Source organism: Acomys minous (assembly GCF_964271855.1).
Source record: "Acomys minous genome assembly, chromosome: 5".
Lineage (NCBI taxonomy): Eukaryota > Metazoa > Chordata > Mammalia > Rodentia > Muridae > Acomys > Acomys minous.
In genome coordinates this window covers 36,257,220-36,283,919 of record NC_140494.1, presented here as the reverse complement: position 1 = coordinate 36,283,919, position 26,700 = coordinate 36,257,220, and the positions used below count along the sequence as shown (strand labels likewise).

The 26,700-nt window shown below is 44.1% G+C and overlaps 1 long non-coding RNA gene across 1 annotated transcript; it reads left to right on the top strand.

Annotated features, from left to right (window-relative positions):
* The first annotated feature begins 196 nt into the window (after window positions 1–196).
* LOC311597722 lies at window positions 197–25,504 on the top strand. The gene is made up of 5 exons (XR_014779330.1): window positions 197–320; window positions 7,546–7,608; window positions 17,629–17,854; window positions 20,626–20,862; window positions 24,958–25,504. It is a non-coding gene; the product is annotated as an uncharacterized lncRNA (long non-coding RNA).
* Window positions 25,505–26,700: the final 1,196 nt, after the last annotated feature.

Genomic DNA, 26,700 nt, shown 5'->3' with positions numbered 1-26,700 from the left:
ATCAACCACTGCAAACCCATCAAAAGCCTTACCCATACTTCTCACGTAAAATGTTACACAAATGGCCTTAACGTCTGTGATGCTGTAGTCAGAGTGGGAGAAAATGGGTTTTGTTTGAATGAATTCTTTTATGTCTGCCAAATTCCTGATACATACACAAAAAATAAACAGATGTGCTTACAATCCATAGATGAACAAGAAGATCTACACAGCCAGATGTGGAGACGGAAGGTAGAATGGAAAGATGTGCAAACACTGAAGTGAGCCACGACAGAGGGTCAGCGAGCGCTCCTGGAGAATGGGCCAGATTCTAAAGCAAGGTCTGCACCCCAAAAAGTGTCAGCAAGCTGATGATCTTTGTAATGAGTAAGGTCTTAAAGGGTCACAAACTACAGAATGTTAGCGCGTCGGTAACTTATAAGTTTACCTGAGAAAACCATGTTTTGACAAGGTGCTGGACCTGGCAACGCAGAAATGAGTGTGGCAGGTTTATCTTGCAGGAGAGAGAATTGGACATGCTGCTACGGTAAAGCGTGGCTTGTGCAGCTTGACGGGCAAGGGGAGAAAGGTCCCCAGGGAGAGTAGTATTTGAGAGTCCTGAAAGGGAAACAGAAAGCAGACAACTGGGGACCAGCCAGTAGGCCCCCCTAGCTGCACACCAAGAGGACTGTCTTCCAGACCTCCCTATGCAGCCTCGATGAGCATTCCCATGCACTATCCCCTTAGAGAAATAGGCATTTAAAAGAAATCCTGTATCCACTTGGGGGATGGCAGGGTTTGTGGGCAGTAGAGGCTACTGTTTGTGTGCTAAGAGCTTTGGCTCAGTGTCAGGCCTGGAAACTGTAGACCATAAAATGCCCTTGGGAGTAAAGCATCATTCTTCAGTGTCGGCTAAGCGCTATAAAAACGGGAGCTTTCGGCAAGTTTTATGTGCGTTTTCAAAGAATTTTAATTGTGTTTTTGGAAAATAATCACTTAGGCTTTTAGAGACTATGAAATCAAATATCAATGGGGAATGTTACTTCTCTGACGCTTTTATTGGCTGAGAAGGGGGTGAGGCCGGTCAACTGCTGTTTGATGTTGCCAGAGTCCTGCCTGTATCCATATGTGCTCATACGGATGGCTCACAGATGAGCAGCCTGTTTGCAAATGAGCTTTACAGTTACAGCCAAACATCCAGGGTCCATTTTCGTCGCTGACATGTTTGTGCACAGCTGTAGCATGGTCTAAGGCCCTTTCCACGGTGGGTGGAATGAGTTTTTCTTTCTTCTCCTTTTTGTTACCACCAATAGCATGAAGCTATCGATGGAATGACATCTGTTTTCAGGCTTGTCCGTGGTCTCAAAGGAAGCATGAGAAAAGCGTGGCCATTGCTTTTGAAATTGGCCCGTTTCTCTTCCACTCAGTCAGGCTCATTTCAGCCTATGCCTGATCATCATAACATCAAAGATGAAAAGAGATGTGGTAACATCAACCGTGGTTTTGAGTGTTCAGCAAACCTTTGCTTATGGTGTCACTAATGAGATATGTACAATAATTGTGAAGCGCCCAGCTTAGATCCCGGGCGATGTAAGGCAGAGTCCAGCTACACTGGACACAGAGATGGTGTCCTCGCCTTAACCATGGATCCTACTGAGTATGAGCAATTGGCTTTTTTTTTAAGATTTATTTATTATTATTTACACAGTGCTTTGCTTGCATGTACTCCTGCAAGCCGGAAGAGGGGGCCATATCACATTACAGATGGTTATGAGCCACCATGTGGTTTCTGGGAATTGGACTCAGGACCCTTGGAAGAGCAGGCGGCGCTCTTAACCACTGAGCCATCTCTCCAGCCCCTGCAATTGGCTTTTAATTAGTATATGTTTTGTCTATTTATTTATATGTTAATAGTGAGATCTATACATGACACACCTGTCAATTCTCTAAATTTATTGTCTACATTTAAATGAAACAATTTTTAAAATTTATTTAATTAATTTATTCAGATTGCATCTCAATTGTTATCCCATCCCTTGTATCCTCCAGTTCCTCCCTCCCTCTCGCTTTCACCCTATTCCCCTCCCCTATGTCTGTGACCAAGGGGGGACCTTCTCCCTCACTATGTGGTCATAGGCTATCAAGTCTCATCATGGTAGCCTGCTTATCCTTTCTCTGATTGCCACCAGGCCTCCCCACCAAGGGGAAGTGGTCAAATATGGGGCACCAGAGTTCATGTCAGAGTCAGTTCCCGCTATCCACACAACTGTGGAGAGTGTTCTGTCCATTGGCTAGATCTGAGTAGAGGTTTGATGTTTACTGAATGTATTGTCCTTGGTTGGTGCAGTAGTTTGAACAGAACCCCTGGGTCCAGATCTGCCCATCCTGATGTTCCTCTTATACATTTCTAGGACCCTCTGGATCCTTTTATTTCCCATTCTCCCATACTCTCTCACCTAGAGTCCCAATAGGATGTTCTCATATCTATCCCAATCTCCTGGTAAGTGAAGACTTTCATGGGACATGCCTCTTGGGCTAGTGTTAAATTATAAGTGCATATACACCATGCAAGCCTTTCTGCTTCTGGATTAACTCACTCAGTATGATCATTTCTAGTTCCATCCATTTGTCAACAAATTTCAGGATTTCCTTGTTTTTAATAGCTGAGTAGTATTTGGTAGTGTAAATGCTAAGATCAAAAATTCAAGTGACAGCACATGCTGGCAAGGATGTGGAGAAAGGGGAACACTCCTTCATTGCTGGTGGGAAAGCAAACTTGTACAACCACTTGGAAATCTATCTGGCACTATCTCAGAAAATGGGAAATAGGGCTTCCTCAAGACCCAGCTATTCCACTCCTTGGAATATACCCAGAAGATGCTCCAACACACAACAAGGACATATGCTCAACCATGTTCATAGGGGCCTTATTCACAATAGCCAGAACCTGGAAACAGCCTGAATGTCCCTCAGTTAAAGAATGGATAAAGAAACAATTTTTTTATTAAGAAGAATATTTTCATTTTGGTGAAAGATACATAACATTGAGTTTACCCCCACACACATATATTTATTTATAATAAATAATAAAAAGGGCAGTTCATGAATTCTACAGGGAGTAGGGGAATGTGGGAGGAAATTAGGAGAGAGGAAAGGGTGGAAATTAAATGAATGCAATATTCTTGTATGAACCTTGTAAAAAATTTAAAAACTAATTGAAAACTATGAAAAGAAAGATGTTATCTTGTTATTACTGTTTAAAAGTGTTCAGGCTATTGGACTTAGCATATATGTGAAACCAATTCATCCAGACCTTTTATATCACTCTGCACATGAGTCCACCAGCCCTACACCCTCACCTCAGTCTGCACCTTAGCACACAGACAGAAGCAGAGCAAGGCTCAGCCAGATACATCCCTCCCATGGAGTTCGCTGCAGGGAGGTGGGCCAGGTACATGGTGCCTGGCTGGTGCTTAAACGTGCTCCACCCTCCTCAGTGTATCTCATAGAGGCTGTGATGCGCAGCCACGTGTGTTATATTGAGAGTAAAGGAAATGAGGACCTCTTTGAGAAAACCAAGACATGAGAAGGGACCTGAACTAGTCTGGAAGAAAACACAGTGGGCAGACCACACTGACTCGATAAAAATCTCATGCCAGGAAGGAAAAGGAGACATGCTCTTCACTGAAGACAAGGCTCCCTCTTCTTACAGGGGAGGATGGAATAGGCTGTGTGTGCACATGGGAAACCAGCGGGATAACCAGACCTGGAGGAAGAGAGATTCCGTGATCTCAGTGTGATGGTGGGAGTCCCCAGAGGGAAAACCCCTTCTCCATGGGAGCCTTACAAAAAGAGGAAGCAGGGATTATCACGGGGTGGGTGACACAGAGGAAGAAAAGGAATTTGGAAGATAAAACTTTAAGCCAATAGGATTACCACTTCGCGGACTCCCATCACATTTTGCCTCTAGGCTTCTCCTTCTTGGCACTGCGGCCCAGCAAGAAAGGCCTGATGTATTACCATGACTTTTCTTTGATTTATTTTGTTTTGGCTTTTACCCAATGAGCAAAGTAAATATTATTTTTTGAAAATGCTGGGAAACTACAAAGGTAGCAAAACTCTTCAGCCCTCAGAAAAGACTCCCTAGGGCCTACAGAAGCCACATCAGAAACCCTCAAGCCAAAGACGCAGAAGTCAGGGGTCACCCATCACTGATCCACCCTACCCGTGATCGCTCAGAGGCCTCCTGCGCCCAACAGTCCCCCTGCCACGTCTTTTTCACTTTGCAGGGGGCATCCGTGGCCGACCAACGAAATGACTGCATCCAATTCAACTTGATGGATCAGTGGGTTTATTGCGGTTGCAGTGTAGATGAGGACTTTTTACAGGATCATGGACAGCTGGGGGTCAGCTTGCATCACTGCAAAGCCCAGCCATGGGGATGATTCATGCAGGCAGCTCAGTAGACTGGAGAGTGTCTTCTCCCGGCCATCTTTACTCCTCGTGTCATTGTGAGAGCTTGCCCTCATGTCAACTTCACATGAGAACAGAGTCTCAGTAGGGAGTTGTCTTCATCAAGTTGGCCTTAAGTGATGTGGAAAGACCCACCCTGAATATGGAAAGTGGCTTTCAGTAGAGGTCCAGACAGAAGAATGTGTACAAAGGAAACGTTTTGCTTTTCTGCTCTATTGGCCTATATACATGCTAGATGCCAGCTTCACCTATGTTGTTACTGCTTTCTGGGGCATGGTTTCTTGGTAAAATGATATTTTCATGATCAAATGGATAGATATATGGAGGATAGAGATAGATGGATAGATGGATAGATAGATACAGATGATAGATACATATAAATGATAGATCATTTGACCAATTGATAAATCTATGTATTTTTTGAAGACTTCATGTGTTAATCTGGGCTACCATATATTGTACTATAACACTGAAGGACCCAGGCGAAGGTCGCAGATCTCTTGTTGCTCAGCCACACATAGTGTCCTTGAAATTACAAACAAAACTCAAGCAGGCAGCTGTGCTGACTCTCAGGAGATAGACTTGACAAGCCAGTCACTGCAAGTCATCAGAAAATGACAGTGAGCGAAGGGGCTTATATTAAATTCTCACAGGCCTAATATTGTAAAAACAGGTTAATCCCCTAGATAGAGATGTGGCCTGGAATAATCTTCACAAAATGAAAGAGTCGCTTCAAGAACTCTGGTCTGTCATTTCCAATAATAAATAATGTGATAATGTTGAATTCCTCTTTCAAGTATTTCATGCTAATTTCTTTGCAAAATCCAGATCTAATGGTCTATGAACAGTGAAGTCGTGAAAATTCTGCCAGCTTAATACTGAATACTAAATGTATTAAATTCCCTCTGATTAATTCTTACAATGTCAGTTTAAGGTCTTAATTTCATTCATTCATTCATTCATTCATTCAATCACTATCATTTCTGGAGGTTTAAAACAGAACTAAATATACAAATTTCTTATTTTGACAATGAGATATTCTCATCAGGAAAAACAAAACAAAACAAAACAAAAATCATGTTGCTTCTTTCCTCAAACAGAATTTCATGATCCCTTTCTTAGGTCTGGTAACTGCCACCTTGAATGTCACTGTGAGCAGCCTTGATCTACAGGCTGGCAGCTCCTCCCAGACCTGTAGCCAGAAAGGACCATCTGGGAAGGCGTGTCTCCTGGGCTGGTGGCCTCAGCACACCTCTATTAGACAAGCAATGGGTGTGGGACATGTTCTCTTCATGTTTCATTTGATCTTTACAACAACACCTGTAAAGTCATTTTGATAAGCCCTGTTCACAAAACAGTAAGATTGCCTTTGAAGCTCATTCATGCTTCAGGCTCTCCTGGAAAGGTGACTGTTATAACTGGCGGCGGGGGGGGGGGGGGAGAGATGGTCTGTGGCGGAGCCCAAGATCTCAGCTATGCATCATACTGTCTTACCTTTGAGTGTGGGACACTGTCCTCTAAGGGATTTCTCTACTTGCAAACTTGGTGGGAGTTGGTAAGAAGGAGTGTCTGTTTCAACTGTGATAACAACCAGAAAACCCCACTAGGTACCTGTTGTGAGCTCGGCCTTTCCCAGCAGAGTTAAAGTACAGAGTTCAAAAGGCAAATAGCTGTAAGACGACAGCATTGATGTATACTACCAGACAGGCAGAGAGCACCACAGGGCTCCCCAGGAGGGAGAAGGTCATGGCGCAGGAGCAAGAATTTGCTAGACTGTGCATGTGGGGATGCAGCAGATGGATGAAGGCATACAGTCATCCACAAGGACCATGAGAAAAAAAAAGTCTATTAGGGAGAAAATAGCTTGTGTAAAGTGAAATTGGGTGTCAAGGCCTTCGTATTCCTCCATTAAAAATTATTAAAGTACACTATCAAAAAGTCAAAACATCTAAGTTCATTGATTTTGTTGTTAGTTTGATCATGGTAGATAAATAGCAACTTTATTGTTTATTTTCATATATTTATGATTATGTACATAATTATGTACTTATGTTTACAAATATATCTTTTGGGGGGGGGTTGAGACAGGGTTTCTCTGTGTAGTCTTGGCTGTCCTGGACTCCCTTTGTAAACCAGGCTGGCCTCGAACTCACAGTGATCCACCTGCCTCTGCCTCCCGAGTTCTAGGATTAAAGGCTTGTGCTACCACGCCTGGCTCTATAATACATCTTAAATACCAACATTTCAATAGCTAGGGTTGGAATTATTTTCACTAAAGAGGCAGCAATTCATAAGAAAAGCTCAAAGCATCGTCAGTTTGGTAGACAAGTGCCCGGCTGAGCTGTTCTGCTGTGTTTATCTCTAGGCACAGTTTGGTGAACGTGGGGAGCCATTGTGGGGGCCGGGGAAATGAGCCACATGCTTTCTCACCTGCTCTCAGGACCTCTATCAGTTAGCTGGTGTAGCACCGGAAGCATCTCCCACGCTAACACGTTAGAGCAACAGCCCCTGCATCTGTGTATGGCCCAGGGCTCTGCTGAGCCCATTGGAGATGGCTCTGCGGCACACAGCCAATCTCTACGGAAAGCTAAAATGCCAGCCGCCGCCATAGACACACTTCATATGCTGGTAATGTGTTCTCGAGGCGGGCGTTAGGATGCTCTCCCTTCTGACGCTGCGCCATCAGCCAAATCCTAACTGAATGTCCAGGAAATGCCGTGTCCACGGCGAGGCCCTGCTGGACGTGGTGCTTAAGGGTAAGGGCTCAGATGCTGTGTGGCAACTACCGCAGCCTTGGGGTTATGAATCTGGCTATAGGCTCTTGTCTTCTGACAGTGTAGCTAGCTTTATGGTTAGCTGGATTTACTACTGTTGATGACTTGTGAGTCATACGAGTTTGCTAGTATTCCGATGCTCTTTTTTTATTTAACATGAGCAGCAAACACTAAAATCAACTTACTTGAAGATCTGAGAGCTGTAGGATTCTATCTGCCTGGGGAACTTTGTTATATGTTTTAGTTGATCTAGTCAGTTCACATATGCGAACCAACAAGTTCACCACTATGCATTTCTTTTTTATTATTATTCTTTTAGAGTTAATGGCATCTTCTTCTCCTGAGAATGCAAAAATCTCAATGCTCCCCACATGGCTGAGAGGTAAGATTGCTTGTTATGTAAGGCTGAGTTCCATAGGCTCTGGAGGAAGTCTGTCCTGGCAGTTCCACACATGAACAAGGCCTTGGTTCTTTAATTGTAGGTGCTCGTGATAATAAAATGCGCATATACACACTCAGTGGAATTCTGTTTAAATGTAAAAAGGAAATCATGGAATATTCAGATAAGTGAACGGAACAGAAGAATGTTATACCGAGTAGGGTAACCAGACCCAGACGCACAAATACTCTGCGCTATCTCATGTTTATCAATCCCCGCTCTGAATCTTTTGGTGTGGCTATATAACCTGGAATAACTACAGAAGCCAGGAAATTAAGAGGGGACCATGTGTTGGGGGAGATGAGCTCTTGAGAGGGAGCTAGTAGGACACAGAGGGACATCAAGGGAGAAAGGGAACGCAGTGGCGAGAATGTAACTTATAAAGAGGAAGCAGAGATAAACAACACTGATGTTCAGAAAAGCCATACAGAAACTATTTTATAAGCTTATGTAGCTTATATGTTATATATGTGTGCATGTATATATATATATATATGTATGTATGTATATGTATATATATTGAGTTATACTATACTGGATAATATGCTTCCCCCCAAGGAAGCACAGGTTATCTAACAAAACTCCCAAATGCCAAGCGTGGGAAATCCTCCTTATAGTTCTCAGTTAGGGGAGATCCTCACAATAATGATGTCTATTGCCATTGCAATTAGTTGCCTATTAGACCCTTTTGATGAAGACATCACACACTTCAGACACAGGACTCAAAGGAATGAAACTGGGACCAACATGGGAACTCTTCTCTGAGAACTGGCTCTTAAAATAGGAGGCTGCTATGCAAAGCTGTCCAGGCTGAGTCACATCTAAGGCCAGTCCACAAAGGTATCCCCAATGGTACAATAGTGGCACTTATATCTTGTGGATAATCAACGGCTGTTTAATTGGAGTTTGGCCCATTCAAAAAAAAAAAACTCATGTCTGCCACTGTACATGGAGACACCATGGACCCTAAAGGTGCGCCCACCACTGCCACTTTTCTGTATCAAAATATATTCTAACTGTATTCTAAATACTTACCATTATCCTCATAGGTAAGTGTAGTTGTCACTCTCACTAACATTGCTTTTAGGAACATCATCTGTTTATTCTTTGACATTTTGTGCCTATGCACAACGTATCTTGATCATATTCACCCCTAACTTCTCGCTCTTTCTCCCCCTGGACACACACACCCCAACATGTTTATTTGTAGCTCACTGAGATTACTTATTTCTGCCTGAAGAAATGTTGACCTGTCTTGTTGGCTTGAGGTCGTGCTGGTGACCTTAGATACAGTGAGTTTATTGATGCAATGCCCATGTCATATCCATACAGGATTTCTCAGCACGCCCCCCCCTGCCCCCCTTTTTTACTCTTTCCCACAATGCTCTCGGAGCCTTATGTGTGTGGTGGAAGCTGTTACATGAATCTCATTTAAGGCTGAGCACTCAACGATCACTTATTCTCAGCACTCTGACCAATTATGGGTTATGGCACCAACTGGGGCCCACAACAGACAGGAGTTTCTCTGGTCAAGGTTGGCAGCAACACAGATCTCTGGGTTTCAGGCCAGATATTTAGAATAGAGTAGGCTTAGAAATGTAGTAATCGGTTCTTTCTGAGAGCCTACAACCCCTTCAGCCACCAACTTTTGCCAGTGCTTATGGTATCAGGCATGAAGTTTCTTCTGCAAAGCAGGCCTCAAATTCACTCAAAGGTAGTTGCTTATCCCACAGGCTTCATGCCCCTATGACACCAGTTGGCACATCTTACTTGGAAGGTTGCTGTTGCAGTATCCAGGACTTACTGCTGGAAAATAATACTGACCACCACTTTTCACCCCATGAACATGAATAGGACCTTTTAGCATTTTGAGAGACAGCCAACAGGAAATAAGACTGTAGGTCAGACACCGCTTGATTTTTGAATGTTCTACAATTGTGCACTGTGTTTTTAGCAGCACGGTCTTACCATCTAGGTATAGTGAGAAGCCAAGAGTGATGGAAATAGATTGTGTTGTTTCGGGTGCCTTGTGGCCCCTGTAACCTATAACTAATGAGGAGTCATCTCTTCAGGTGAGAAAGGGAGAATTCCTACAAACTCTCTACAAAGAATACATGATCATGAAAAGTAAAAGGTTTTGTAAGCAGAGTGATTTAACCATCAATCTCCACTTTTTAAAAGGTTTGGATATGAAGCCAACTGTCTATATTTATTTTCTGTTAGTGCCACAGCTTAAATTCTAGACAGTTTCTCGATTACAATCTATAGTAAAACTTTGCTTCCTTTCAATCTGCTACTGCTGTTGGGTGTTCAGTCCTGAGTTAGAGATAGATTAAAATAAATGGAGGGGAAAACCTTCCTATGTTTGTGCAGATCAGAATTAAAATCAGAATTAATTTTTTTTCTTTTACCCCACTTTATTCTGTGTCATTTTATTGACAATACCATGCTAAACAGACCAGGTCATCTGCTTCTGGGATGAGCCCTGAGAGTTGTCACTTGGTCTCTGGATACAGGATGACAGTGTTTGCTACTTGCCTGAGTTGGAAGCTGGATGTGTCTCCAGACATAGCATGAGGAGACGTGTTCCCATTGTGCAGGATAACCAGTGAAGCGTGATCTAGTACCGCCTCAGTCATTTACAGTGGTTTGCCTGCAACTGCTGCAGAAGACTGTGTGTGATTGGTTCCGAAAGACTAAGGCTTTTAGGCAAACAGCAGAGGTTCAAAGCTCCAGGTGAGAACAAGGCTGGAGTTCTGTCATGATAACAATGGCCTACGGGGCTTATGGAGGATCTTCTGATGGAAGGTGTGAGGGAATTTAAGCCACAGCGACAAGAGGAGATCACTGATGCTGATAAGTCACTGGCAGTGATGTCACACCCTCCCTGGATTTTCATCTTATCCATCTACCAGTCTGGTTGCCAACAGGAGTCATGTGTATGTATCAATTAAAAGCTCACCAGCTAGAACAGCCTCCTCTCTGTCAGTGACTTACTTTTGTCATTGATCCGGAAATGCTGGCACTTCTGATTGGCTGGCAGTTGAGCCTGCATACTCCTGTGTGGCTAATTAAGGCTTTGGAGAATGGCAGCTCCACCCAGTGGTTTTTACTGTGCTTCCTTTCATGAAGCAAAAGGGTTTATTTTTGGAGGAATTTCCCAAAGATACTTTAACTAAGATTGCATTTTAAACACTTATTATTTTGAAATTGAGATACAATTGAGAACAGAAGACAAGTAAGTCTAAGTCAAAAATCTAAAGCAATCACCATACACACACACACACATACACACACACACACACACACACACACACACACACACACACTGCACACATGCACTGCACACATATACCACAGCAATCTCTCTCTTTGTGTCTCTCTGTGTCTCTCTGTGTCTCTGTCTCTGTCTCTGTCTCTGTCTCTGTCTCTCTCTCTCTCTCTCTCTCTCTCTCTCTCTCTCTCTCTCTCTCACACACACACACACACACACACACACACACACACACACACCACAAGCGCAAACATACATATAGGCACAAGGACACATACACCACAAATATACACACATACATGTCACATACACATAAAAGCACACACCTCCCACACACATACACATTACACACACCACATACCACATGCTAAACACATACACTATACACATAACAACCTCACACATGTACACCTACTCAAACACTCACCATATACAGACACAACACACCCAACACACACACATACACACATAAACCACACCACACACACACACACCACACATACACACACACACACACACCACACACACACACACTGCCACCACAACCACCACTACCATCATGATTAGCAACAGCAGCAGCAATAGAAGCAAACTGAAATCACGACTAGGTTTTATAGCTTAGATTTTTTTTAACATATGTATGTGTGTGTGTGCTCCATGTGGATATGTGCATGTATATTCATATGTGTGTATGCACATATGTGCAGGTACTTGTGCATGCCTGTGTGCATAATGTGGAGGCCTGAGATTGCTGTCTGGTATTCTTCTAAATTGTTTTCTACCTTACATAGTGAGGCAGGGTCTCAGGGTTTGTCTGGCTTCTCAGAATGTAGGGATTCCTTGTCTCTGCCTCCTACCTTCTGGCCTTGCAGATCAGAATACATATTCATCTTTCAGCATTTAACAGGAAGCACAAATTTTAGGGTTTTTAAATTTATTTCTAATGCATACAGTAATTGCAAGAGTTTTGTGGAGGGGGTGTGTTTCCCTATTTTTCCCTATAGTTTATTGTTTTGCTTGGTATTTTTCTAGGCTTTCATATGCTGTACAAGGACTTGACCACCAAGCTGCTGCCCTCACTTGGGAGAAAGATGTTCTGTCTTCTCTCATTGTCATTTGGTAGTTTAACAGTTTTATAGTTAGACTCATTAACACTGAACAAGCTTGGAGAAAAGTTTGACATGTTTCTTTTTCTTTCACTATCTCTTGATGAGCTACTAAAACCAGAAATACCTCAATGTCCTCAGTTTAATCCTCCTGGCAGTCCCGTGCTGTTATTACATACTTCATGGGATATGTTCTTAAGTGGCATCAATTACTATAATCTGATATGTTTTAATGAAATATTTACATACAACTTGAAATATGGTTCACTCATTAAAAGGGTTGAAGAAATTCACGACTATAAGTTAGCAGGTATATTAATAGAAACAAGTCTACATCTTGCATAAGCTACGTCTAATCATTGCTCTGATCAAACGCCATGAACAAAAAAAGATTTGAGGAGGGAAGGGCTTATTTCACTCATAGTTCCATAGAACAGTTAATTACCAAAAAGCAGTGAGGGCAGGAACTCGGGTAGGACAGGAACCTAGAGGGAGGAGCTGATGCAGGGGCCGTGGGTGCAGCTTACTGGCTTGCCCATCTTGGCTTGTTCAACCTGTTTGGTTTTATTTCATTTGATTTGATTTTTTTATGTAGAACCAAGGCCCACTGTAGTGTGGTAGTGATTGCAGGCAGGGATGGCACCACCCACAGCGAGCTAGGTTCTCCCACATTAACCATTAAAGAAGATTCCCCTATAGGTCTACCTACAGCACAATCTTATGGAGTCATTTTCCTAATTGAGGCTTCCTCCTCTCAGACAGCTTGATCAAGTTAACATAAACCTGTCGAACACAAGGTAGAATATCTGAAAGAGTGTTTCATAGTCTGGTAAATAAGAGAATGGATACAAAATTAGGTTTTTAACTGAAATGGTCAAATCAGTGGATTTTTTAAAGGGTTGATTGCCTTGATAGAAAATGTTCCAGTTCTCAGAAGGCTGAGGTAGTAGCATGGGTTCAAGGCCATCCTGGGACACATAGAGTGAGGTCCAAGCCAGGCAAGCAGCTTACAGACAGAGCTTGTCTCAAAATAAATACTAAAAGCAAGATTGTGGGAACAGCTTCCCAGTAGAGTGCTGGCTGAGTGTGTGACATCTCAGGCTCAAGCCCCAGCTTTGCAAGGACTGCTTTTTTTAAAAAAAAAAAGAAATATTTCCTGCTTTGTAAAAAAAAAACTTTTATAACAGGAATATTTAAAACTTCTTCAAATCTTGCCACCTATACTAATAGTTCTATTTTTACATATTTTCTCCATGCTGCTAATTTGCATTTTAAAATTTTTCTCATCCTGCAACTTATTTAGTAAGGCATTAACTGAAGTCATGACTGAACAAACACTATATCTTTTTATTTTGGCAGATATTCTAAAATGATGAATTTTAAACATTAAGATTTATCTTTTTTTTCTCTCTCTCTCTCTTTTAAGCTCCAGGTTGTAGAGGTGGTTTAAATTCATCTAAATGCCAAGCCAATCAAAATAGACCCTCCAATGAAAGTTAAGAAATGTAGAATCTATTCATGTCTTCCATGGGTAAAAATGATATCACCATGTTTTCTGGAAACCAATGACACCTCAGGCAGATCAGGGGGTTGATGAAGTATTTATATATAGATGCATCACCACAGGCTATTTTAAAATGCTTGTCTAGCTAGGCTGTAGCTGAAGGAAAGATGCAAATTTAGAGTGCATTGGAGTCCTGTTCCAGCCCTGCCAATTCTCCACACATTGACTTGATCATTGCTGAATATTCGTGGAGTTTCCCAGTTTTCTTTTGGAGGAAGAAGGAGATATCGCTCTTCTGTCCCCAAGGACAGGGTTCCCCCTCAGGAAACCACAAAGTCCCAGATGTCCCAGATAGATGCAGTGCTTGTCACCCCAGAAGAGCCTTCCCCAACGTGCTTAAATGTCACGAATGCTCACATCAGTCTAGTTACTGTTTCCTTCAAGTTACATATTTCCTCCCATTGAAGTGTGTACCCTTAAGTGTGTGCACAAAATGAAAACTGTTGTGACCAGTTTGCCTCAGGGGCTTTGCCTGTGTACAATGAAGGAAATTCTCTTTACAATGTCATCTGAATGTGTCTTTTCTCCCAAAATCAATGTGTCCAAGTACTGACCCATGAAGGTTTTAAAACAACCTGGATATGTTTCTGTGATGGTTTCACTATGTCCACTCTTCACGTATTGTCAATGCAGTGGTCCTATCAAACAGAACTCAGTACAGGTTAACCTTAAAGCAATATGTTCATAAGTGCTTAAATGGAAAAAGCACGCAGAAAGGTATTTGAGAGTGAAAATAAGGCTGAAAATTCTTAAAGGCAATTTTAATTTCTACATCCCTACTGCCTAAGGGAGAGAGCGATGGAGGACTCATATGCTCAGAGCTGGATGTGCGGAATGACCGACAGTTGCATTTAAATAAAGTTTGATATCTTAAATGTTCAAGCTGGCAGAGCAATGTCTGTCAGCACAGCCATCACCAGATATCAGAAACGTGTTGTTCACAGTTCTGAGGCTGGAGAGGCACCATCAGGTTCCTTCCCGTCCTGACTGAAGGCAGAAGAGCGAACTGGGCAGATGTGTTTGTAAAACGTAAGACTTTGATCCTCTGAAGAAAGCAAGGATCTCTGGCCTTCACCCCTTACAGGCTCCCTTGGACTTACCTCACTGTCACAAATGACAGAAGTCAAGTCTTCAGAAAAAATGTGCCAAACACCAAAGGCACACACACACATGCACACACGCATGCACACACCACACCACCACCATTACCACCACCACCATCACCACCATCACCACCACCACCATCACCATCACCACCATCACCATCACCACCACCATCACCACCACCACCATCACCATCACCACCACCACCACCATCACCACCACCATCACCATCACTACCACCACCACCATCACCACCATCACCATCACCACCATCACCACCATCACCACCACCATCACCATCACCACCACCATCACCATCACCATCACCACCACCACCACCATCACCACCACCACCATCACCATCACCACCACCACCACCATCACCACCACCATCACCATCACTACCACCACCACCATCACCACCACCATCACCACCACCACCACCACCATCACCATCACCACCATCACCACCACCACCACCACCACCACCACCAGGAAATACTGAGTCATGGACCAATTAGCAGAAACAATCAGATAAATAGAGAACTGCATTTAAAGATTTCCTTTGTGCCACTCAGAGGTAAGTGTGGGTAACTCTGCTTCTGTCAGAAACTGAAGAGCTTGGCCAAGAGCAAGACTTAACCAGAAACAGATTGGAACTGGAGCCATGCAGGGAAGGCAAGAATGGAGAGGAAAAACAAGAGCTCTTGCTGTCCTTGTAGGACTCAGCCATGTCAGCCTGCCCAGGCCACGCTGGGTAGTGCATTTTCTGGGACAAGCCATCGTCTCAGAGAATATGTCTAAATTTTGTGTAGGAAATAGGGAATCAAAGAATTCCAGAAGACCAGCAACACAAATATTTACAAGCAAAGACACACAATCTGTCAGTTGCTTTTCAAATTTTATATACTCAGGTTAGATCCCGATCGTAGCCTCCCTTCCTTCTCTCCTCCTTGCCCCTCCCTCCCACCCTCCTTCTGCTATCCCTCCCCCTCTTGTCCTCAGAAAAGGGGAGTTCTCTCCTCCCCCCCACCAACCAGCCCACACCAACATATCAGGTCACATCAGGGCTGAGCTCATCCTCATCCACTGACAGGCAAGGTGGCCCCATTAGGGGGAAGTGATTGAAAGCAGGCAAGAGAGTCCATGCCGTAGAGAGCATCCACTCAAGTCACTAGGGGACCCACATGAATATCAAACTGCCTATCAGTTACATATGTCTAGGGGCCTAGGTCCAGTCCATGAATGCTGTTTGGTTAGTGTTTCTGTCTCTGTAAGCCCCGATGGATCTAGGTTAGTTGAGTCTGTTGTTCTTCTTGCAGTGATCTTTTCCCTCTGGGTCTTTCTATCTTTCCCTCCAACTTTTCCACAATATGTACAAAGGTAAAGATAGAGTAGAGACCGAGAGAATGACCAAACCAATGCCTGGCCCAACTTGAGACTCTCCACGTGGGAGAGAGCCAACCCCTGACACCTTTAATGATATTCCACTATGTTTACAGACAGGAGCCTAACTTAATCATTCTCTAAGAGCTGCCCCTCCCCCACTCACCCCCCCACCCCCTGCACAGCTGATGTTGAAACTCACAGTCAAACATTACGTAGAGCTTGGGTCACTTAATAATAATAAATGTCTGACTGGTTGGTATGCACAAGGTAGAAACACAGAAGCCTCAAGCCTCCATGTCCTCAGGAAATCTTTTCAATGAGAAGCAGCCATCTTCTCAACTCCATTAACATACCCGCAAAAATCTCAGCACACCTTTGACATCACTGTGTCAAGTCTGGAATCGAGAGGTTGCCATGGAGCACCGGGTGAAATGAGGAAATGCTCAGGGTTTTGCTTACCAAAAAGGAATGGGAGCCGGCGAGGAGCTGTGCGTGCGCATCTGCTCCAGGCAGGGAGGTGCTTTGGGTTTTGTTTTCATGGGTGTATGACCATTGATCTTCATGGTCATCTTGACTGGGTGTGGAACACCAGAAAGACAGACATATCTGTGGGGGACTCCATGCCTTATTGGGATGGTGAGCTTCTCCAGGAGTGTTTAAAGCAATTAGCAGATTGTGGTCTTTAAAGCTCTAGTTGCGTATATCAACCGAAGTACCATTCAGAAAGTTGTTTACCAAGGTTCCTCACAACAATTAGACATGCTGTTAAATTCACAGCCACACTGCCAATGTTAACTTCTCCATGAATATTCCACACTTCTCCAGAGCTCTACTCAACCCCGAATTAACATCTGGCTTCTCAGTGAGTGGCTTTTAATTAAAAAAAAAAATTAAATATTTGCAGATTAGTAAAACCATTTAAGAGCACCCTTACTTTGTGTAACACACAGATTTTACTTAACTCTGAGGGATCTGTTGACTGGGAAAACAACAGGTAGTCAGGACAAAGAAAAGAGAAGGTAAGGTTGAGTTCATTTATTCTTTAATGAATTCAGCATTTTTGTGGGGAAATAGATTTATTGTTTAAATTTAACTTAGGTAGTTTTGATTTAAGATGTAGCCTTAGTCCTAAATAAAGGGGACTCCTGCTGTTTGTAAGCGATAGACCAGGTAAGCTGTCTATAATATTGGTATCCAGTGAAGTCTAAAGACTGATTTGCATATTTTATGCAAACTAATACAGCAGCAATAGTAATTACCAACAAAGTTGGTAACCCTGTTGCAACTCTTTTGATAACTTCAATCCAGTGCATCCTCACTGTGTCCTTGTGGATCCCAGGAGACGTTGCCTGTTCCTTCTACTTAAAAAAGAAACAAAGAAACCCAAAATCTGCCATTTATAACTTGGAAGCAAGATTGCAGTAGACAAGATGTATACACTATCTCGGTATCTCGGTACACAAATGCATTATAACCTCTATAAGCCACCAAGACATTTCAACTATCCCATCATAATTTATTTATAGGTCTGCCACTTCCAATACAGGACAGAGTAATGGGATGGAGCAGTTCAGGTCCAGGCATGGAGGATGATCACCTTGGCTACCATGCCAGAAGCATCCTGTGTTCATATCAATGAATTCTATTGAGCTTGTGCCAAATTACAAGGAATCTTGTGCATAAACATGATAATGACTGCGCAGTACCCTTGTAGATGACTCCCTCTGCTCATGTGGATCTCCCTTGTTTCAGGTATGGGTATGTGTGTGTGTGTGTGTGTGTGTAAAAAGTAAAATTCACACTCAGTTTCTTTAGCACGCTTATATCATTAAGAAGCTCCACTTGGATCATTAAATTGCAAAGCTTTGAGAGTCTGTTCTTGATACTCCAAATCCTCTGTATTAATAATGTTAATCTTGGTATCTTCTGGATGCTGTCTACACTGGATGCTGTAGAAGGGCTGGCATCTGAGGTGTATTTGCATAGGAAGTGTGTTTGCACACAAGACACACAAGATGTGTCCCAGCTTCCCCAGTATGTATAAAGCTCAGACCAGAAGACAGCATCATGGGGAACTCTAAGCACCTGAATCAGACCTGGACATGAATCCATGTCACCATCTGTATTTATACATAAAATTTTTAAGTAGATTAATAAAATTCAAGTAAGAGAAACTGACAACTATGCAACTTTCAGTGGGACTCAGTTCTCTCAGCATTCTGTGCTCAGCCTCAGCCTCACCCTGACTGACTTCCCTAGCCTGTGGAGCCTCCTCCTAGCAAAGAAGTTTGTAGTGTATTTTACTAATGTCATCCAAGAGAAGGGATTGTACTCCTAGTGTTATAGTTACTCTCTGCTCCAACCCGGACATGGGTGTGACTCTAATTGTTTGAGTTAAGTGAGGAGGGAATCTATACTCTATAATCACCCCAAGATAAGATGAACCAGAGAAGGCGAGGTAGGAAGAAGAGACCACCCTATCGTTCAGTGTGAAGTGTGCTCTATTTGCCTCTTCTTTGAATGCTTGATCACAATGCTTGGGGGAGGTTCTAGAACTTTTAGAGATAGAACCTAGTTGGAGGCAGGAGCCCACAGGAGGTAAGTCTTTCAAGTACCTTAGCTTTGGCCCAAGTTTGTCTCTCTGTTTTCTACCTCAGAATGACTAGTTCTTGCCATGTGATCCTGCAGCCACTGGCCTGTGCCTTACTCCTGACATAGAGATAATGGATCTGGCACTGACCAGCAAACCTTGTTAAACTATAGACCAACACAAAGCCTGTATCCTTTTGGGTTGTTTCCATTGGGTAATTTGGTCACAATGATGAAAGATGGCTTATACAAAGAGATAAAGTGAAAAAAGACTAAGAAAGGATTGTTGAGGGTACACTTGACTTCATCAGGTGACCTCGGAGGTCAAATGGAGCCTTGGAGTGCCTTGTTTTATGGTTTCTAGGTTGGGAGGACGCTGAGAGATTCTGGTGTGTCTGAGCCTCACAAGGAATCTTCTGAGAGTCATGGGCAAGGGTCACAAGAAATATTAAAGCTCAAGGAGGGAGCATAGAAGCAAGCCAGTGTCCAGAGAACTGCAGTAGGGTCAGACATGGTAAGAGAGCTACTGAGATGCAGATTGGAGCTTCTGGCATCCAGATTTCTGTCAGCAGTGAGGCCAGAAAGAGTTGCTGCCTCGGACTAAGCTAGAAACTGCTAGAATGTTCCACCATCCAGCTCAGGGCATCACTGCCATTTTAACTGAAAGTGGGGGTGAGGGGGAGGGAGGGAGAACTGTTTTCAATACTCTATTTATTTGAAAGATTGTGTACATTCCTTATAATTTTTACCATAATTTTATAAATTATTTTTTAAATGCCATTTCTTAAGCTTCATATTGTCCTTTGATGCCCATACCCTAAAATGCATCATACAACCCCCTGGGACTATGTGACAGTGCAGGCTTCAGCTGGCCAATTACCAAATGGCTGTAGGGAGTCTGGCCCATAACAAACTCCCACAGACACAATGCTGTCTGATTTCACTAGGGCTCCCAGGGTTTTAAAATATAAATTCTCCACTTCACAACACGTAGGTGAATTTAAACAAGTGACTTAACTCTGTGTACTGACCTGTCTTTCTGTGCAAAGGGACTGTCACTAGTGGCTGCTCATTAGGTTTGTTTGAGAGTTGGGTGGGATGATGCGGCACATGGAATGGGTTCATAGCGCTGGTCACTCCCCATTCACCTCTTTAGATGCTTCCAAGGCCATCAAGGAGGGCCCAGGACATTAGCCAGCAGTGACAGTGACCAGTGGCGCTAATAGGAGTTTTGCGCAGCTCAGCAAAGTAGCTCCCCTCACTTAGGCTCAGGCAGGAAGATCCCTCAGTTACTGAGCTGTTCCAAGGGGCAGATGTTGGCACATGCGGTAACTTTCTGGTTCACCTCTGTCTTGTGTCTAAGTTCCACAGTAACTGTGATGAGTTGGCCTGAAGTCGCATTGAAACTTCAGACAAGTGACTCCCTAGAGTAGGCTTGAAAGCTGCTCCCGGCCTACTGGATGCCCCTTTGGATCTTCCCGAAGATTCTTTCAAATTAAAAAAAAGCATACTTGAATCTCTTTGACCTCATCAGAAAGGTACTTGCAAGTGTTTCATATCTACGACTAATTTCACAAATAATTAAGTGAATTATTTTATACCATGGCTCGCAAAGAATGATGCTAACTGGCCATGTACTAGATCCTGCAGATGCTTGTTACAGTGTGTGTAGACTACTTGTCCTTGGGCATACGTGATGAAATTTTGTGTAGCTATTAAGTTACCGTGTGTTGAAATTATATCTGCGAAGCTTTCTTGGAAATCTTAATAACAAAAAAAAAACAAACTTCTTGAGGTAGTAATTTCCAGCAATTATTTGTATTCATGTTTCCAAGGCAAGTGTACCTCCATGTTAAAGGTTGTCATGCCCTGAAGCAGGGGACCCATGAGCAGACTCGAGGTCACCTGACTGACTGTGTTCCTTCCTCCCACAGATGAGAAAGTGGGATCCCAGAAGGCTTAAACACCGTGTCCAAGGTTGCTGGGTTTAAGCTCTCACCTTAAAATATGCGGGTAGATGTTTACCTGATTAGATGTGCCAGCCAATGTGTCCAGATCATTAACTGCTGGGGATGTTCTCAACGAGCCATTGAATGGCCTCATCTAGACTTTGCATCTAGCCGAAGCGTAACAAATTGAACAGTGCTGCTACCTTCCATGATGTGCTCAAGGTCAGACATTCCACAGGGCTCTTAAGAACTGTGGGTGGTATTTTAAAAAAAAACTGGCTGGGCTATATCTTATCAGGAAGCTTACCGAATACCCATTGGCATTACTACACACACACATACACACACACACCCATACACACACACACACACACACACACACACACACACACACACACACACACACACATGCATGGAGGAGAATTTACCTGGTACCTGCCCCTCATCATCCTTGGACCATTAAGGCTTTGCCTTAAATGCCAGATGTGGCAATTTGCTGAGCTTACACATGCCGACTCATTGCCCAAACTCCAGTATTTTCTAAGCGAGGAGCCTCCTGCCACTGTTGAAGTGTCAGTGTTTGGTAGCTCTGCAGCCCTCCAAAGGCGTCACTCTCCATCAACATACTGCATTCCCACAGTGAAATGAGCAAAGCCAGAGCAGTTTTGACAGGTCCTTTTTTACCAGGGACATATTTGCTCATCCAGGAGAAGCTTCAGAGGATGCTACAGCATATTTTAAAAACAGAAAACAGGGAAGAAGTCTAAAGGATGATGAAGGGAGAAAATGACTTTATTGAAAACAGTCTTCCTATTTCCACCCACGCCATTAAGTGAATTGTTTAATAGATTTTAAGTCTAGCTGGGCAGAACTAGAGGCTTCAGAAATGCCTTGAGGTGATTGACAGCCTGTTGTGTGAGTTTTTAAAACGCTTAGATGTAATTTATTTTATTTTAGAATTGCATTCATGAATACACTGCATTTGCATCATCCCCTCCTCCCTGTTCTTCCTTCAGAGGGTTTAATGCTGAGGAAATGGCCACATTAAATTTAGGTAACACAAGAAATAGCCAGTGATAAAAGGCAAGCAAACTTGGATGCTGAGCTCAAATGTGCATCTTGGGGAGAGGTGGTTGGACTTGGGTGAACACCGTTTGAACCTTTCTAAGTTAATTCGGGGAGAAAGGCCCAAATGATTCCCTATTCTGGAGCAAATTGTCTTTGCATTTGTGGACAGTGAGACATGAAACACGACATACATTTTTGTGAGCACCATCGGGTCCACAAGAGGCAGAGGGCTGGGTATTCTTAAGCCACAGAGTCCATGTCCTGCGATTTCCATCATGAAGTGCCACCAACTTGATGGCTTTGGGAAACGACTTATGTGGACATCATGCACACGGGTTTAATTCCATAAGTCTTCAACCTCACTAATATTTGATGACTCCACTGTCAAATGAGGGGATGGAGTGTTAGCATTTCTCTTTGTAGGTCATACACCATGATGCCACGGCAGGCTAACTGACACTTACTCCAGCATGCTCTCTCTCATGCTTAGCTGCCAGCAGCTTCAGGTACACTCACCCCTGGTTTTTTTCTTTTCATTTTCTTTTTCTTTTTTCTTTTTTTTCTTTTTTTATTTTATTTTATTTCGTCTCTTGGTAACAACTGAGACTCTCAGCTCTAGCAAGATCTGCTGGAGAAGCTTTCTAAAGTACACATGCAGCAGGTTGGCCACATTTGCAGGAATCGCACTCTCCTCCCCATCCCTAGACCCCAGAAAATATGTTATGTTCTTTGAACATGTATATCAGTATCTGTGATTATAAATTAGAAGATTGGAACAGGAGAACTTTTGTAGATGTGCGCGCGAGAGAGAGAGAAAGAGAGAGGAGAGGTTGAGAACACTTATCTCATGCCTTCAGAGGTGATCTTGTGGGGAACAAACAAAGGCCATCTTGCACCAAGTCTCTGTCTTGATCCCATGGAGAACTCCCCCCTTCCCCCATGTTCCCCAAGTTCTCAGAAAGCCCACAAAAGTATGCCTGGTAACATCTCCCTTATACCTGATAGCCAACTCATAAGTTGAAAAACACACAATGCTACAGTAGATTAAAAATTAGATAAGATTCCCCTGCAGCTTGGCCCAACCCCCCTACCCTATCATATCCTATCAGTGTTAAGGCCAACTTCCCTATAACCCCCTTACCCAATCATGTAACGCCAGGCTTGGAAAGCTCCGCTTGCGGTTTTTGCCTTTATAAACCTTTTATCCTAAGGAGTCGAGGCCAACAGCTTCCTCAGTTTCTGGGGAACTGCTCCAGAGCTTGCTCAATAAAAAGACACTGTGTGAATTGCATCTGGTAGTCTACAGAGGTCTTGTGAATTGGGCATAACAATCTTCAGACTTGCTCTGACACTCAGTGATCTAAGGCATACACAGTATTTCAAACTTTCTTAATTTATCATTATTTCCTTTCATTCTCAAGCCATTGTGGTCAACCTGGTGCATCCTGTAGCTTAGAAAGCTGTGAAAGACTAGTAGCAGGGTCTAAGAAAGGTAGTCTGAAGCCATGGCCTTCAGCATTTTTGTGTCCATGGTGCCAGGCTCCTTGGACATAGAAATCTGCATGATGCTATGCAGATGTTTCTTAGATGGCACCAAAGGGAAGAGCCAAAATCCAAAGAGCAGAGTGTTGAGACTTGGAAAATGTGAATTGGGAACTGGGTCTAAAGTCCAGTACAGGACCTTAAGCAGGAGCTGTTCCACTCTAAGAACGTGGGTCCTGAGACCCCAGTCATGGTTCACAATCATGTTGGTCAAGTATGAGTGTGATGTCTGCACCTTCCTTTTGCAAATGCATACTCTGGTTGTCCAGTTCCTGTCAGGTACACTGTGGTACACAGTAGCATAATGGAAGGGGCCACACCCACAGACATTCCTGGCTCGAGTGATGCTGGGCTGGTTCTGAGACCAGAGGAAAGTCTTTGAGGTCCCAAAGAAAGGATGCATCCCCAAATCTCCAACCCAAGAGAGGAAACCAGAGCAAAGGGACCTTATGCACCGATAGATCACATTCCTTATGTCCTCTATAGATGGCGTGGGATTTCCACCTCCTCCTAACCCTGGGCTGGTTGGTAATTTGGCTTCTCACACAGCACAAACCAGAGGTGACTTGTCTTGACATGTTTGTGAACCCTGGCAAGTCCACTCCAGCCCTTGCAGCCACCCCTGCACTGTGGAGTTTGTGTACCCCAAATGTACACAAGTGGCCCTTAATCCTCCACATAATAAGGCCTTTGGCTTTTGACCCTACATAATGGGTTACAGTGTGAAGGGAACCCCATTAAGTGTGGTTTGTGGCTAAATGGCCACAGATGGGCATAGTCAGGAATATGTGACAATGGGATAGAGAAAATCCTCACCAGTCTGGCATCTGCACCCTTAACACTCATCCTCCAGAACTACGGAGGGTGCAAGCATGCTGTTTAAGCCAGCAAGTCATATTCTTACAGCAAATGAGACAGCCAGGAACATCTTAAGGTTGTGGTGGCATTTTAAGTGTGACTGATTCAAAGACTATGAGGTTATCCTGGTAGGCTATGGTACAACCATAGGTGTCATTGTGTGAGAGAGGCATAGCAAGACCAAGAACAGATGGAGGGGGTGGAAATGTGACCACAGAATCAGATGGAGTGGTGTGGCCACCAGCCAAAGATCGTCAGTGGACACCCCAGTCTAATAAGGCAGAGAATGAATTCTCCTGTAGCTTCTGGAAGGGGCTTAGCATTGCTCAGTACAGAAGATCAGCTCTGGAAGACAACAGGTACATGCTATGTTAGGGTGCTGAGTTTGACATGATTTCTCATAACAACTACAGAACAGTAACAAAGAGAACAAGGTGCATGGGACACACAAAGATTGAAAATGAGCAGACCATCCCTAAGTGACTCAGCTCTTTGCAGGTCCCATCTGACCTTTGTGCTGGGGCCTGTGCTGGCTGAGAACACAGTTCTCTGGGAATGCTTCTTTATTTGTTACAAGCATATACCATGAGGTTCCACACCCTATGTAGTCTTCCTGTTTTCAGTATGAGGAACACCTCTGTCTTTCCCTGCTATTCTCTACAGAACCACACAGGGACCAATTTTCTAGATAGTTCATGTGTACTAGATGAGGCGACCTGTCCCAGGCAAGGCCAGCCTCTGTATAGACCATCCATAAATTCACAGCTGTACACAAAAACCTCAAGAGCCAGGATACATGAGGAACCCATCCACATACTAAACACAGCCTTTGTGTCCCTTTCTGTCTAGAACCATTGGTTTACAAGCCAGGTCCTCAGAAAGGTCTAAGGATGGGTGCAACTAATGTATTCTGGAGTACCAGCAGCGGAGTACCAGCAGTGGAGTACCAGCATGGAGTACCAACAAAGGAGTACAAGCAGCAGAGGACCAGCAGCAGAGTACCACTGTGGAGTAGCAGCAGAGGAGTACCAGTGCAGGGTACTAGCAGTGGAGTACTAGCAATAGAGTACCACCAGCAGAGTACCAAGAGTGGAGTACCAGCAGAGGAGTACTAGCAGTGGAGTACCAACAGTGGAATACTAGTGTGGAGTACCAGCAGCAGAGTACCAGTAGTGGAGTACTGGCAGTGGAGTACCAGCAGAGGAGTACTAGTGCAGAGTACCAGCAGCAAAGTACCAGCAGTGGAGTACCAGCGGAGGAGTACCACCAGCAGAGTATCAGCAGTGGATTACCAGTGTGGAGTACCAGCACTGGAGTAGCAGCATGGAGTACCAGCGTGGAATACCAGCAGCAGAGTACCAGCATGGAGTACTAGTGTGGAGTACCAGCACCGGAGTACCAGCAGCGGAGTACCAGTGTGGAGTACCAGCAGCAGAGTAGTACCAGCAATGGAGTACCATTGTGGATAACCAGCAGTGGAGTACCTGCACTGGAGTAGCAGCATGGAGTATCAGCAGGTAAGTATCAGCAGAAGAGTACCAGCAACGGAGTACCAATGTGGAGTATGAGCAGCGGAATAACAATGTGGAGTACGAGCAACGGAATAACAATGTGGAGTACCAGCAGTGGAGTACCAGCAGTGGAGTACCAAGAGTGGAGTACCAGTATGGAGTACCAAGAGTGGAGTACCAGCAGTGGAGTACCAGCAGTGGAGTACCAAGAGTGGAGTACCAGTATGGAGTACCAAGAGTGGAGTACCAGCAGTGGAGTACCAGTGTGGAGTACCAGCAGTGGAATGCCAGTGTGGAGTACTAGCAGAGGAGTACCAGCAGGTGAGTATCAGCAGTGGAGTACCAGTGTGGATTAGTAGCAGCAGAGTACCAGCAGCAGAGTAGCAGCAGTGGAATACCAGTGTGAAGTACCAGCAGCAGAGTACCACTGTGGAGTACCAGCATGGAATATCAGCAATGGAGTAGCAGCAGCAGAGTACCAGCAGAGGAGTACCAACAGTGAAGTAGCAGCAGTGGAATACCAGTGTGAAGTACCAGCAGTAGAGTACCAGAGCAGCAGCAGAAGAGTACCAGCAGTGGAGTACCAGCAGTGGAGTAGCAATAGTGGAATACTAGGGTGAAGTAACAGCACTGGAGTACCAGCAGTGGAGTACCAGCAGTGGAGTACGAGTGGGGAGTACCAGCAGTGGAGTACCAGCAGGTGAGTATCAGCAGGTGAGTATCAGCGGTAGTGTACCAGCAGAGGAGTACCAGCAGTGGAATACCAGTGTGGAGTAACAGCAGTGGAGTACCAGTGTGGAGTACCAGCAGTGCAGTAGCAGCAGCAGAGTACCAGCAATGGAGTACTGGCAGTGGAGTATCAGCAGAGGAGCAGCAGTGTAGAGAACCAGCAGCAGAGCACCAGCAGAGGAGTACCAGCAGCAGAGTACCAGTGTCGAGTACCAGCAGTGGAGTACCAGTAGCAGAGATACAGCAGCAGAGTACCAGCAGTGGAGTACGAGTGTGGATTACCAGCAGTGGAGTAGCAGCACTGGAGTACCAGCGTAGAGTACCAGCAGCAGAGTACCAGCAGCAGAGTAGC